Raw genomic sequence first — 13727 nt, 5'->3', positions numbered from 1 at the left:
AAGGTTTTATAATTCATATGACCTGAAATAATTTACACCTAATTAGATTTTGTCAACTGAATAATTCCGTCTCATGTTGCTTCCACAGAATAATTTAAGCAACTTCATTTTATTCTCAAAATAGCTGTAAATGTCAAATTAATTTTGTTGACATGATCAACATGTAGAAGAGCTACTTGGCAGAATTGTTTGTCAACTGAATATATTATGGGTCCCTACAAAATATCTAGAATGATTATGGTCTAGCTGACTTTTGCAGTTTCTTGCATTCCTGGAAAGCGGTCACCAGCGGTGGTTACAAAAACTGGTATGACATTTCTGCCCATCTGGTTAAAAACTCTTTGATAATCTGGAATTTTTCCCTTCTTTTTTCGTTATACATATAGCGTCTTTCCTTTTGGGAGTTATCTTTTTATCTGGGTGAGACTGGATCCCATGTAATTGCCTTGGTGTTTGTAATATTCCTCATTTATGCCATGGGTCCTTTAGTTGACACTGGCAATAAATAAACTACTGCTTAGTCTCACCTTACTTCTGTATATTTTGGACCATTCCTTTTGCTTGGAGAGCTTCTCTGTCGTCTTTGAAAACCTTACCCAAATTAGTATCCTTGTGGTTTATTTCTAGCTTATTCTAGTTGCTCTAGTTATTCCATTTACTCCAAAATCCCTTCTTCACTCCCCCACCCCCACTCTGGACCCTCCTTCCAGCTGCTAATACTGAAGTCCTGTCAGTTGAAAGCTTAGCTTAATCTAGTGCTTTCCAACTCTTGTTTCACCATGGCAGAAGTAGAAAATGATACTATTTGTGCAGTACCCTGAGGTCAATAGACAAGACTTCTTGCTGTTTGTAGGCAGCTGGCCCAGAGGTCATGACCAGTCCTACATCAGAGGGAATGAATATCTCAGCATGCACACTGCCCTGGAAATTATGGCCCAACCAGTCTCCAAGTTAGAACTAATCTTGGCAGGTATTAGAAATTCACTCTTTTGGTGGTATCTAGGATTAAATCTCATGTTTTGAGTTGAGCATCCTGTGTATTTAAAGGCCTCTTTGAGCTTTCCTCTACATCATTCCTATTTGTATCTGGTCATCAGGAAGTTCAGACTTCTTCCTTGAATGCCTTGGGATGCTGGCACCTTACCTTTACCAATCTCTCTCCCCCAAGGGAATAGACCTGTATTTTACCTTCAGCTTCTGCTTAAATGCTGTCTTCAGCTAGAACGATTCCCCTTTCCTTGGACATCAAAGGATTGCTTTCTTATTAGCAACAAGTATGAACTTGTTGATCAGAGATTACTGTTGCCTGTACTTATGCCCCCTGCAAAAATATTGGATCCTTAAGTGAGTGAATCAGTGTCCTCTTGAGTTTGTCTCATTAGAGATTTAGATTTTGCATTTTAGCTTCCTTGGGAGGGATGTCCCACTGCAGAGTTGGCCTTTTCTAGCCCTGATTGTGTTTCCTGTCAGCTTTTTCCAATTTTTCTGCTGTCCTGCTATTGATGCCGTAGGATTCCCTGTAGCAAAAGGCTCTCAATATTGGGTATACTCTATATTCTATGAGAAGATGAAGTATAGATATAAATTTGATAGTATTTGGCATAGAATTCATTACCAAAATACAGTATGTATTTAGTCTTCTCAATGTACAAATAAAGAATAGGCCTGAATAGTTCTGATTTTTGTAAGGGAGAAGAAAGTAGATTTTAGAACCCATAGACCAGTAAGCTTGAAATCAACCCAGGGAAGATTCTAGAAGGTATTACTAATGAATGTTTTCTGGGGCCTTAGTAAGAGAAGTAGTCATCACTGGGAAGCAGTGTGGGTTCACTTAAAATGTTATGCCAGACTGTATTGTTTGCTTCAGAACAGGAATTGGGAAATTTTTTTCTGTGAAAAGCCATAAAGTAAGTATTTTTTATACCTTTCTCTACTGCAGCTATTCAGTTCTGCCACTGTAGCATGAAAGCCACTACAGACAATATATAAATGAATGGACATGGCTGTATTCCAATAAAACAGAAACAAATAGTGGACTGATTTGGCCTGTGGGCCGTAGTTGGCTGACCCCTGCTTTAGGAGAATGTCTTAGATAATGTGTACCTGGATGTCTGCAAGTAATTTTAAAGAGTCTGTCACAGAGTCTTTGTAGAGAATATCAAGTCTGAAGTTAATAATAGTGCATTTAGGCAAAATTATAGCAGGTTGAATAATTACAGAAACATGAAAAACGGTCTGTGGTTGCATGCCACAAGGCTATGCATTTGATTCCATTTTGTCAACATTTTTATTCATGATGTGATTCAGGTCAGGGTTGTCTTGACAATCAGATAGGTAGACAATCTGTTGCAGAGAGAGATCACTTCCACTGGCTGATAGGAGCAGGATCCCCAAAGGTCTTAGGTTGGAACAGTAGTTCAAATCTAGCAGATGAAATATTGAGAAAAGATAGATCTGAAATCCAGTGTTTAGAGTTAAAAATACATTTCTACAGTACAAATACAGATTATGAAAACATAGTCTAATAGCAGCCTGTTGGAACAAAACTAGGAGAGTATTCAAATTAGAGAGTATGTAGAAAAGGTTATCCAGGTGGTTGAAGGGACTCAGAACCATGTCTTATTAGAAATGGTTGAAAGAACCAGAGATGTTTAGCCCGGAGGGATATACGACAACTGTCTTAAATTATTTAAAGGGCTGTCATGTAGAAGAGGGATTAGACTTATTCTAGAGGGTCCCAGTGGACAAAAGTAAGAGCAGTGGGTAGAAGAATACAGGTAGATCCATTATAGAAGGAAGAATTTCCTAACAATTTGAGCCATCCAGAAGAGGGATGGGCTTTATGAGAGGGCTTAGGTCACTGGGAATATTATAGATACCTGTTGGTGACTGTGTAGGATGTTATGAGGGAATATTAACTTTGACTTGTGATTGAATGAGATGTTTTTTATGGACACTTCAATTCTGAGAGTTCATAAAACAGACTCAGGGAGAATGTGTTGTGCTCTATGTCCCAGTAGTTGGTAGAGCCCAGCTAGATGTTTTGAGTCCCCTGCCTTTTTTTGTGTGTGATTGAAATGCTGAATGAACATATTTCATGTGTGTTATGTATACCTATCATCTTCATGTGATTGGTCAGAGACCCTGTCAAATTCACCTCTGTCATCTCACAAAGCCTAACACGTACTCTGTAAATAGTAGGAGCAAAATAGGTACTTGTTGCACTAAAGTGAATTTGAGTAGTAACTGAGGCATATGCAAATGTCTTAAAAAAAAAAAAAGTTCCTTGTTTCATAATGAAAGCCCCTGAAAGGTTATCAGAAATATACCTGTGGACTAGTAATAGAGTGGTGATACAGACTGAACAGCTCTGTGCCTTTGTTTCTTTTTGATACACACACACACCCACACACACACCCACACACACACCCACACACACACACACACCCACACACACACACACCCCAACAGCTCTGTGCCTTTGTTTCTTTTTGATACACCCACCCACCCACCCACCCACCTAGTACTTTACCAGGAATGGAAGCAATCAAGCTGCACTATCTGATCAGGATTGTTTTACCTCCTGTGCATGGCTATGCTTTGCCTCCTTCCTGCTTTACTGCTTCCTGGGCAGGCCTCCCTGCTAAATTACACTCCAGATCCATGGATGTCTGGAATATATTTTCCAGTCTTTTGAGTACTATATTCCTAAAGTGGTCATTTGCTGTCATTATAATTCTGGAAGATTTAATGCTGAGATTGATAGTGGATCTGCCAAAGTCTCATTCTTTGATGTTTTGTACTTGGGCAAGTGGTCAGGGATCACGGCCCATTTATCACTGCATTCCCCATGGCCGGTACTCTGGGCCAAGCATGTGGTGGTAGCTAGCTAGTCAGTGAATGTTCAGTTGTTTGCATTAGTAGAACTCTGATTATTTTTACTGTTATTTCAGCCTAATGAAGTAAACTTTGTTCTAAGGCAGTGTTTTCTTCCCTTTTTGTGGAAAGAGGGCAAAGATATGGTGGTTGAGTCTCTCTATCAGTTTACCCCAACTTGTCCTGGGAAGGGAGGGGGACAGGGAGGCAGGTGGGAAGGGAGAGCAGAGGAGGAGGAAAGGAACCTGTAGAGGGGAGTAGAGAGAGACTCATCCTATTTCATACTGAGAAGACTTTGGTACTGGAAGATTCTGCCTTTGTTATTGCTATACAACTTATTCAAGCTGTTCCCCTTTGTAAAACTCTGGTCTGTTCCCATGTTTTCATTGCATTTTGTGGGTAGGAGCTAACAGTGCCTTGAGACCTATCTTTATTGGATGAGTGGAAATAACTCTTAAAATAACTGTTAACATCAGGACTCTCTCTTTGTTTTTATTCTCAACTGGTTGTCTCATTTGGTAGAAAACATGGAACAGTAACACCAGGGGTAGTTTTACCAGTGCTTCTGCGGATCCATAACCAACCATTACGGAAGACATTGTAAATAAACTTGTGGAGTTCATAGTTTATGCACCTTAATCACTAATGGGAGGAACCCAAATACCATTTCCCAATGATAGGGAGGCAGGAAGCTTGTTTATGAAGGATTATACTTTGGTGGGATTGTTAGGAACTGACAAGAACCAATTGTTAAATTTTCAGGAATTTCGTGAGCTAGTTGTCAAACACAGCTTTAAAAAATTAAGTTACATAAGCTTATTTTTGCTTTTAATATAATTTACTTTATTATAATAAATATTCCAAACTCATTGTTTTCAAAAATTTTGCTGCATTTAACTGTTATCCATGACCTTGATGGTGAAAATACTACATAGTGATGTGCTATTGAGTATTTCTTTCCAACTGTGCATTTAGTGACATCATTTCTGTAGCTTGAAATCAGCCGTGATTGGAGTATTTTTTTTTTTAACACCACAGAAGTTGGTAAGCAGTACAAATCCAACTTGCTCACTTATTTTGTTGGTTTTCTAGACTTTAAAAAAAGAAGGTAAAACGTTATTAATACAGATTAAATTTAAAAGTTTGTTATATTTGTATGAAAGAAATTACATATTACATCATGGGTAGCACAAAAATTTGAGGAAATACAGGTATATTTTAAAACCATTACCCAATTCAACAAAGAAGTTATTCATGTCATGGACAAATGAAGTTCGGACATACGTCTTAATTGTTCCAGTTCTGTTTTACTGGTTTGAATATGTCAATCAAGTTTCACATCAGAATTCTACTCATTCTTCAAATGCAAACTTGGATTGGCTCCAGATAGAAGAGTCACACGTATTTCAACAGAGGCATTCTGTAAAAATCAATTGGCTGTTTAGTTGGAATTCATGATAAAGATTATATACTTAGTTATTGTTTGTAAATTGTTTGCTTTATATCCTTTGTATCAGTAAGATTTTAATAAATGTGAGCATATGTATGCATGCATACATCTTTTCCCAAGGAGCTGGTTGTTCAGCATTACCAGTGTGCCATTGTTTAAAATCCAAATCAGGAGTGCCTGACTAGCTCAGTTGGTAGAGCATCAGACTCTTAAAAGCCAAATGGGAAACAAGGTCATTGATGATCTTGTGTGAATGGTGAGGTTTTTGTTTACAATATAGTAAGAGGATCAAATACAGTATAGGAAATCTTCCTGATTACAGGATATGAAGTTGGGATTTTGAATGCTGGCTACTAAGAACACTTGAAGGACTTTAAGCGTGTCTCCCATATTCAAAATAACATTAGACGGTGTTGAAGAGAAGTGTTACATATCGTTAGGACCACAAAAAGACTTTGGAATCCAACACATTGAAAGATAATTAATGAGGAGGAGCTTTGGACACAAAGTAGGCAGTTTAGTTATCTTCAGCACGTTTACTTCATAGCAAATGCTTGAGGATTTATCTACTTGTGGTTTTCTCTCCCAAGCCCTAATCCTCGAGGAGTAGGGAGTGGGAGTAGGGTGGAGGCTAGCTGTTATTTTGCATTACTCTGAGAAAGAATGCAGTAATAGAAGAAATTTGGTGTTCTGGAAACATTATTAAAGTGAAAAGTCTTGAAAAATAAAGAAAGTTTAAAAAATAGGATTAGAAATTCAAAGGAAAATGGTCTTCTGTCTCTACTTAACCAGCTAAGACAGCTCAAGTAAAAGTATATTTTTGTGAGTCATTTTTGGTTAAAGAAAAGAGTTATTTCCACTAATATGTTAGACTCAAAGTTGAGGAATGTTTGTTTAATCTACTTTAACTAGAAATGAAATGTGCTTGCTAAAGTTTATAGACAGAATTGCAAGGTGATCTAATAGCTTTGAAAGTCACTTTTAGGAAATGGAAATCAGACTTTTGTTAATGGATTGGTAAATGTGAAGAAATGAAAACCCAGTTGATGCCAGTTAGTGTTCACTTTAAGGAAAGGAAAAATTTGGTGGGTTTTTCTTTGGAGTGAGTGAGTGTGTGTGTGTGTGTGTGTGTGTGTGTGTGTGTCTTTTAAAATATTGATTTGCCTGGTGGTGGTCTTTTGCTTTATGTATGCATGTGAGGGGAGGTATTATTAACATTGTGGTTCTCTACCTCTAAGATCCATTCCAAAAATAATTTCGTTAATCCTAAGAATGTAACTGTGGAAATAAAATGGCTTTTCAATCCTGTGTTGACTACGTGCCTGCAATGTTGATTTGCTAATACCTGGAACTTCCAAATTAAATTTTATGGTATATGGATGATTTATTGTAATCTCTCCTACAAGGAAATTTGTCTTAAAAACTTCTAAAAATCATCCTGTGCTGGGGAGTGGGGAGCATTTCTAATTCAAAGCAGAAGCCAGGCTAAGATCACATGTCTCCGTAGAGAAAAGAGGGGAGGTTTTACTTGTTGCATATGTTTTAAAAATATTTATAGATACAGCTGGACTTTTTTAGTACTTTATTTCTGGTTTGAGTGATGGAATTCCCAAAGGACTAAAATTGTTCCAAACAGTCTGAACTGTGTCTGAAGTTCAAGAACAGTATATAGTGGGTATAAAAACTTTAATCCTCCTTGGAAACTTTGAGTGGGAAAGCTGCCCTTTTAGTCCTGTGTTTCTTGAATTTCCTGTTAGCAAAACACCTCCTTGCCTCTATTCAGCCCTTAACCAACTGCAGACTGCCTTTACTTTTTCTCTGCTAAAACATTTTCTAATAAGGTCCTCAGTAAATTCCGAAGTCATAAAATCTAGTGATTTTGTTTATTTCCCACCCATCCAGTCATCAGTCATTTTACTTAGTGCCTGTTATGCATGCAACCTGATGCCGGGGGTACATTAGGAAATGAGGCAGACGTGTTCCCTTATATTGTGGAGCTTTCAGTCTTTGAACACTGTTGACCTTCCTCCCTCAGACTTCATGAAATCACTGACTTCTGGTCTGTGAAGTCATTCAATAATGAGATTTATTTATTTGAGAGAGAGAGAGAGAGAGAGAGAGCACAAGCAGGGGGAGTGGGAGAGGGAGAAGCAGATTTCCTGCTAAGCAGGGAGCCCGTTGCGGGACTCGATCCCAGGACCCTGGGAACATGACCTGAGATAAAGGCAGACGCTTAACCGACTGAGCCACCTAGGCGCCCTAATGGTTCTTCATTTAATGCTGATTCCCATCCCCACCCCTACCCTACCCCCATCATTCTGTTCCTGGACCTCTCTTTGCCTGATAATTTATTTTCTTGATATTTCTTGGTGATTTTATATGGCCATTGCTCTTTGGTTATCATCTGCATATACACATACTAGATACATATGATCAAATTAATGTGTTTGTGTACAGTGATATAGTATAATTATAGCCTGTTGTATTTTGCTTTAGTCTTAAACACCTTTATTGAGGTATAATTGACATATGAACTGCTCTTATTCAAAGTATACAACTTGGTAAGTTTTGATATATGTATAAGTCTTTGAGACCATTACCACCATCAAGATAATGAAGATATCTGTCACCCCCAAAAGTTTCCTCCTGTCCCTTTGTAATTTCTGTTTTTGTCACCTTCCTACCCCACTACCTTCCCTTATTTCCAAGTAATCCCTGAAATGTTTTTCAACACTGTAGAGTAGTATGCATTCTTTAGAATTTTGTATCAGTGGAATTAATACATTATGTACTCCTTTTTCTCAGTCGAGTTTCTTTCATTCAGCAAAATTATTTTGGAATTTATTCACTTAATATTTTATATTTATAGTTCATTTCTTTTCTTCTTCTTCTTCTTTTTTTTAAAATAGGCTCTATGCCCTGCATGGAGCCCAGCATGGGGTTTGAACTCATAACCCTGAGATCAAGAATCAGACACATAAGTAACTGAGCCGCCCAGGTGCCCCTGTAGTTCATTTCTTTTTATTGCTTTTATTATTTCTATTCTGTGGCTATACCATAAATTGTTTACACATTCACCTATCAATTGCCATTTGGGTTGTTCCTATTTTTTTTTTGTTATGAATATTTGTGTACAAGTACAATATGCATTCTTTTCTCTTAGGTAAATACCTAGGAGTATGACTGAATAATGTGCTAGGTGTTTAAGTGTTTCAAGAAAATGCCAAACAGTAATCAAAGTGGTTGTACTGTTGTACATGGCTGCCAGCGTTATATGAGAGTTCCGTTGTTTCTATATCCTCTCTAATACTTGGTATGGCCAGTCATTCTCATTTTAGCCATTCCGATAGTTGTGTAATAGTTTCTTAATGTGGTTTTGAATTGCATTTCCCCAATGACTAATGATGTTAAATATCTTTTTATGTGTTCATTTGTCATCTCTATATCTTCTTTGATGAACTGCCTGTACAAATGCCCTGCTCATTTATAAAAAATAGGTTGTTTGGTTTTGCTTTACTGAGTGTTGAGAGTTCTTTATTCTGGCTACAAGACCTTTATCAGATAATACGATTTATAAATATTTTCTCCTAGTTTGTGGCTTGTCTTTTTATTCTCTTAATTGTGTCATAAGAGCAGGGTTTTAAGTTTTGTTGAATTTTAATTTATCAGTTTTTTAATGGATTATTCTTTAGGTGTCATTTCTAAAATGTCATTTGTAATCCAGAGCTGCAAAGTTTTCCTTATGTTTTCTTCTGGAAGAGTTACAGTTTTAGTTCCATTGATCAATTTGTCTATCTTGGAGTTGCCAAACTAAGGATCATGCGACAAATAAAACTCACAGCCTTGATTTCTACAGCCTGTGAGCTAAGCAGAAGTTAAGAAGAAGAAAAGAAAATGTGACAGAAGCCATATGTAGTCTGCAACACATAAAATACTTACTCTCTGGCCTTTTACAGGAAGAAAACAATTTCCTAAGCCTGGTCTACCTGGTCATTACCATGTCTTAATGATATCTTTTCTTTTCTTTAAGATTTTATTTACTTATTTATATGAGAGAGAGAGAGATTGTGAGAGAGTGAGTGAGTGTGGGGGGAGGAGCAGAGGGAGAGGGACAAACGGACTCCATGCTGAGCATGGAGCCCGACATAGGGCTCGATCCCATGACCCTGAGATCATGACCTAAGCCAAAACCAAGTCACGTGCTCAACCTACTGAACCGCCCAGGCACCCCATAATTATTATCTTGATTACTGTAGCTTTAAAATGTCTTGAAATAAGGTAATGTTAATCTTCCAACTTCATTCTCTTTCAATCTTGTTTTAGCTATTCATGTCCCTTGCATTTCCATATGAATTTTAGAATCACTTAGTCAATTTAATTAAAAAAGCACACCAGGATTTTGATTTAGATCAATTTGGGAAAAAATTGACATCTAAGCAAAATTGAGTCTATTGACTCATGAATATAGTATATTTCTTTATTTCTTTAGGTTTTTTAATTTCTCATAGAAAGGTTTTGTAGTTTTCATTGTACATATCTTTCACATTTTTGGGGTCAGATTTATCCCTACATATTTTTGATGCTATTTAAATGGTATTGTTTTATTAATTTTAATTTTCAATGGTTCTTTGCTAGTATATACATATACAGTTGATTTTTTTATATATATATAATGTATCCTCTAACCTTGATAAACTCATTTATTGGTGCTAGTGGCTCTTTTGTGGATTTATATGTATTATATATATAGTCGACAATGTCATCTGTGAATAAAGGTAGTTTTACTTCTTTGTCAGTCTGGATGACTGATTTCTTTTTCTTGTCTTATTGCATTAGCTACAATCTCTACTACTACTGGATATAGTGAGAGTGGACATCTTATTTTACTGATCATAGGTTGAAAAGTATTCAGTTATCCACCATTAGTTAGGATGTTAGCTGTAAGTTGTTCTTAGATGCACTTTCTGTGTTTGAAAAAAAAAACCCTTTCTATTTCTTGTTTGCTGAGGAATTTTTTTAAGGAGCGGATACTAGGTTTTTGTCAAATGCTATTTATGAATCTATTGAAATGATAATATGGTTATTTCTTTTTTAGTTAGTTAATATGGTAAATTTCATGAATTGATTTTTCAAACACTGAGCCAACCTTTTTATTCCAGGGGTAAGCACCACTCCCATCATGATATGTTATCCTTTTTATATATGGTTGAATTTGGTTATTCTAGAGTTTTCTTCCAGTGTCTGTTTTTGATATCAAGGCAATTCTAGCATGATAGAATGCCAGTTTTCAGAAAGAGTTTGTATAATATTAGATATTATTTCTTTCGTAAATATTTGGTAGGACCTATCAAGGAAGCCATCTGGGCCTATAATTTTCTTTGGAAAGGTTTTTTAGTATAGACTCAATTTATTTAATATAGGACTATACAAGTTTTCTAATTGTTTTTGAGTGAGCTTTTGGTAGTTTGTGTTTTACAACATATTTGTGCATTTCATCTGAGTTGTCAAATTTATTGCTGTAAAACTGTTCATAATATTCCTTTATGTGTTATTTGTATCTTTTATATATTTACATATTTCTAGAATCTGCTCTGATGTGATTGTTTTCATTCTAAATATTAGTAATTCATGTTTTCTTCCTGTTTATTTTCTTCCTGATTAGTCTGGTTTAGAGGTATCACTTTCATTGATCTTTTCAAGAAAACAGATTTTGGTTTTATTGATATTCTTTATTGTCTTTCAGTTTTCTCCTTCATTGATTTCTGTTTTTATTTTTTCTATTCTACCTTCTTTTGTTTTTATTTGTTCTTTTTCTAATTTTGGTGGAAGCTGAGGGCATTGGATGAAGCTTTCTTCCTTTCAAGTACAGATCTATAAATTTCACTTCTGAAGTACTAGTTTAGGTTTCTCCCACAAATTTTGTTATGCTGTGTTTGATTATCATTCAAATCAAAATACTTTCTAATTTCCCCTTTAATGCCATTTTGATCTTAAATTTATCAAGACTTGTTTCATGACCCAGAATATGGTCAATTTTTGGTAAATATTCCATGTGTACTTGGAAAGACCATGTCTCCTATGTTGTTGAATGGAGTGTTCTGTAAATGTTAATTATTGTTAATAATGTTCTTCAAATCTTCTACAGCCTTCTGATTGTTTACTTGTCTTATCAATTATCAAGGGATATTGAAATCTTTGACTATATTTGTCTGTTTTCTCCTTTCAGTACTATCAGTTTTTGCTTCATCTGTTTTGAAGCTTTATATTTTTAGATGTATAAACATTTAAGATAGTTATGTCCTCTTGATGAATTGACTTTATTATGAAATATTCTTTTCTTTGTTTTATGGAAATAGAGCTCTTCCAGTTTTCTTAGCATAATGTTTCTTTTCCATCCTTTTGCTTCTAACTTGTGTTTTTACGTTTAAAGTATGTTTCTCATAGCATATATTTGGATCTTTTTTGTTTTTGTTGAATCATACAATCTTTGCCTTTTTAAGGTGGATATTTAGATCATTTACATTCTATGTGATTTTTGATATGGTTAGGTTTAAATATTTCATCCTTTCTCTATTTTTAAAAATTTTCCATCTGTTTTTTATTCTCCACTCTCTAATTTTTCTGCCTTTTTAAAATCAGTTGAATCTCTTTCATGATTTCATTTTATCTCCTTTCTTGGCTTAATAGCCAGTTAAACTCTTTTTGTTATTTTAGTTATTGCTTTAGGTGTTCTGGTATGTCTTTAATTTTTCACAGTCTACCTTCACATGATACTACATTAATTCATATATACCGTAAGAACATTAGACTAACATACTTTTGTTTCTCCCTTCTCTTTGTATACTTGTTACATATTTTTTTTACTTCTGTGTATGTTATAAACTCTGCACTACATTGACACTGATTTTTAATTATCTTTTCAAGATACTTAAATAAAAAAATGTTTCTCTGTGTTACTCTTTATGATGCCCTTTATGGCATTATGATGCCCTTCATTCTTCTGTACAGATTTGTATTTCTGTCTCTTATCACTTACTGTTGGCCTGAAGGACATCCTTTAACATTTCTTATAGTGAAGGTCTGCTGGTGATTTGTTTTTTAGCTTTTGTAGTTTTAAAAAAGTCTTCATTTTACTTTTGTGGGTTTTTGTTTTGTTTTGTTTGTTTTTGTTTGTTTGTTTTTTGAGAGAGAGAGAGAGAGAGAGAGCGCATAAGCGTGTGCACATCCCTGAGTCCGGGTGTGGGGGTAGGGGCAGGGGCAGAGAGAGAATCCCAAACAGGCTCCGCACAATGTGGGGCTCAATCTCTTGACTCTGAGATTGTGACCTGAGCGAAATCAAGAGTGGGACACTTAACCAATTGACCCATGCAGGTGCCCTACTTTTGTTTTTGAAAGGTGTTTTAATTGTGTATGGAATTCTTGGTTGACAGTTTTTTTTCTCACAGTACTTTAAAAATGTTTTTTTTTTTTTTTTTTTTTTTGCTGTTGTCTTAACTGCATTGCTTTCTATGAGAAAATTAACTCTCATCTTTATCTTTTCTGCACATAATGTGTCTTTTTTCTTTGGATGGTTTTAAGAATTTTTCTATTACTGTTTATGAGTAATCTGATTATCATCTGCATCGGTGTTGTTTTCTTTTTGTTTCTTGTACTTAGGGTTCTTCAAGCCTCTTAGATTTGTGGATTTTCACCAAATATGGAAGATTTTTCAGTCTGTTTTGATTCTCAGCTAATCATTTTATTATCTAAAAATCCAATATTAAAATACACTCCTGATACTAATAAAGAAGAAATTTTTGAGTAGTTTGTTTAGAAGTTATTACCACACATCTGATGTTTAGAATGTTAGGATTAAGTCTCTGCACTTGGAACAAAACATTGTGTGTGTCCACTTTTAAACTTTGGGACTGCTAAGGTTTTTATGGAGCTCAGGTACTGGAGCCTCTGTGTATAATCAATTATTGTCCTGTTTGGCTTGCTTACCTCCTGAGAGTCTTGGAAGTTAGGTGAGGAGTAGATGGTCCTCGAGCCTGGGTCCTGGGGTGATTGTCTGAGCTCATACTTTTCAGTTCTGAGTCAACATGATCACTAAATTGCCTGAAATGCTATCTATTTCTTCCCAATGTTGTATTTATATTGAAGGCTGCCGTCTTGTCAGAATACATTTAGTGCCAATTTCTGTAGGTTGTCCCACTGCTGTAATTGTCTATGGTGATGTGAGGGAAAGAGAAAAGCCTTAAATATTTACCTACTGGTTATCAGGTAGAGGGACTTACTCTCTTAATGTCATTTGCATTTTGCTATAGCTGTAGCAGTAAGAAGTTCCACAGGCAAGAGTCAGATGCCCCAGATTATGAGTGTGCCCCTTACAGGTCTGTGACTAAGGAGATGGTGGTATAAA

General features: G+C 35.8%; 1 protein-coding gene across 5 annotated transcripts in view; it reads left to right on the top strand.

Annotated features, from left to right (window-relative positions):
- Positions 1 to 13727, top strand: part of AUTS2 (activator of transcription and developmental regulator AUTS2) — a 1115275-nt gene that overhangs the window by 461111 nt on the left and 640437 nt on the right. The window lies entirely within an intron of this gene.

The sequence above is a fragment of the Zalophus californianus genome, chromosome 10 (genome assembly GCF_009762305.2).
Source record: "Zalophus californianus isolate mZalCal1 chromosome 10, mZalCal1.pri.v2, whole genome shotgun sequence".
Classification (NCBI taxonomy): Eukaryota; Metazoa; Chordata; class Mammalia; order Carnivora; family Otariidae; genus Zalophus; species Zalophus californianus.
This window is presented reverse-complemented; position numbering and strand designations above follow the sequence as displayed.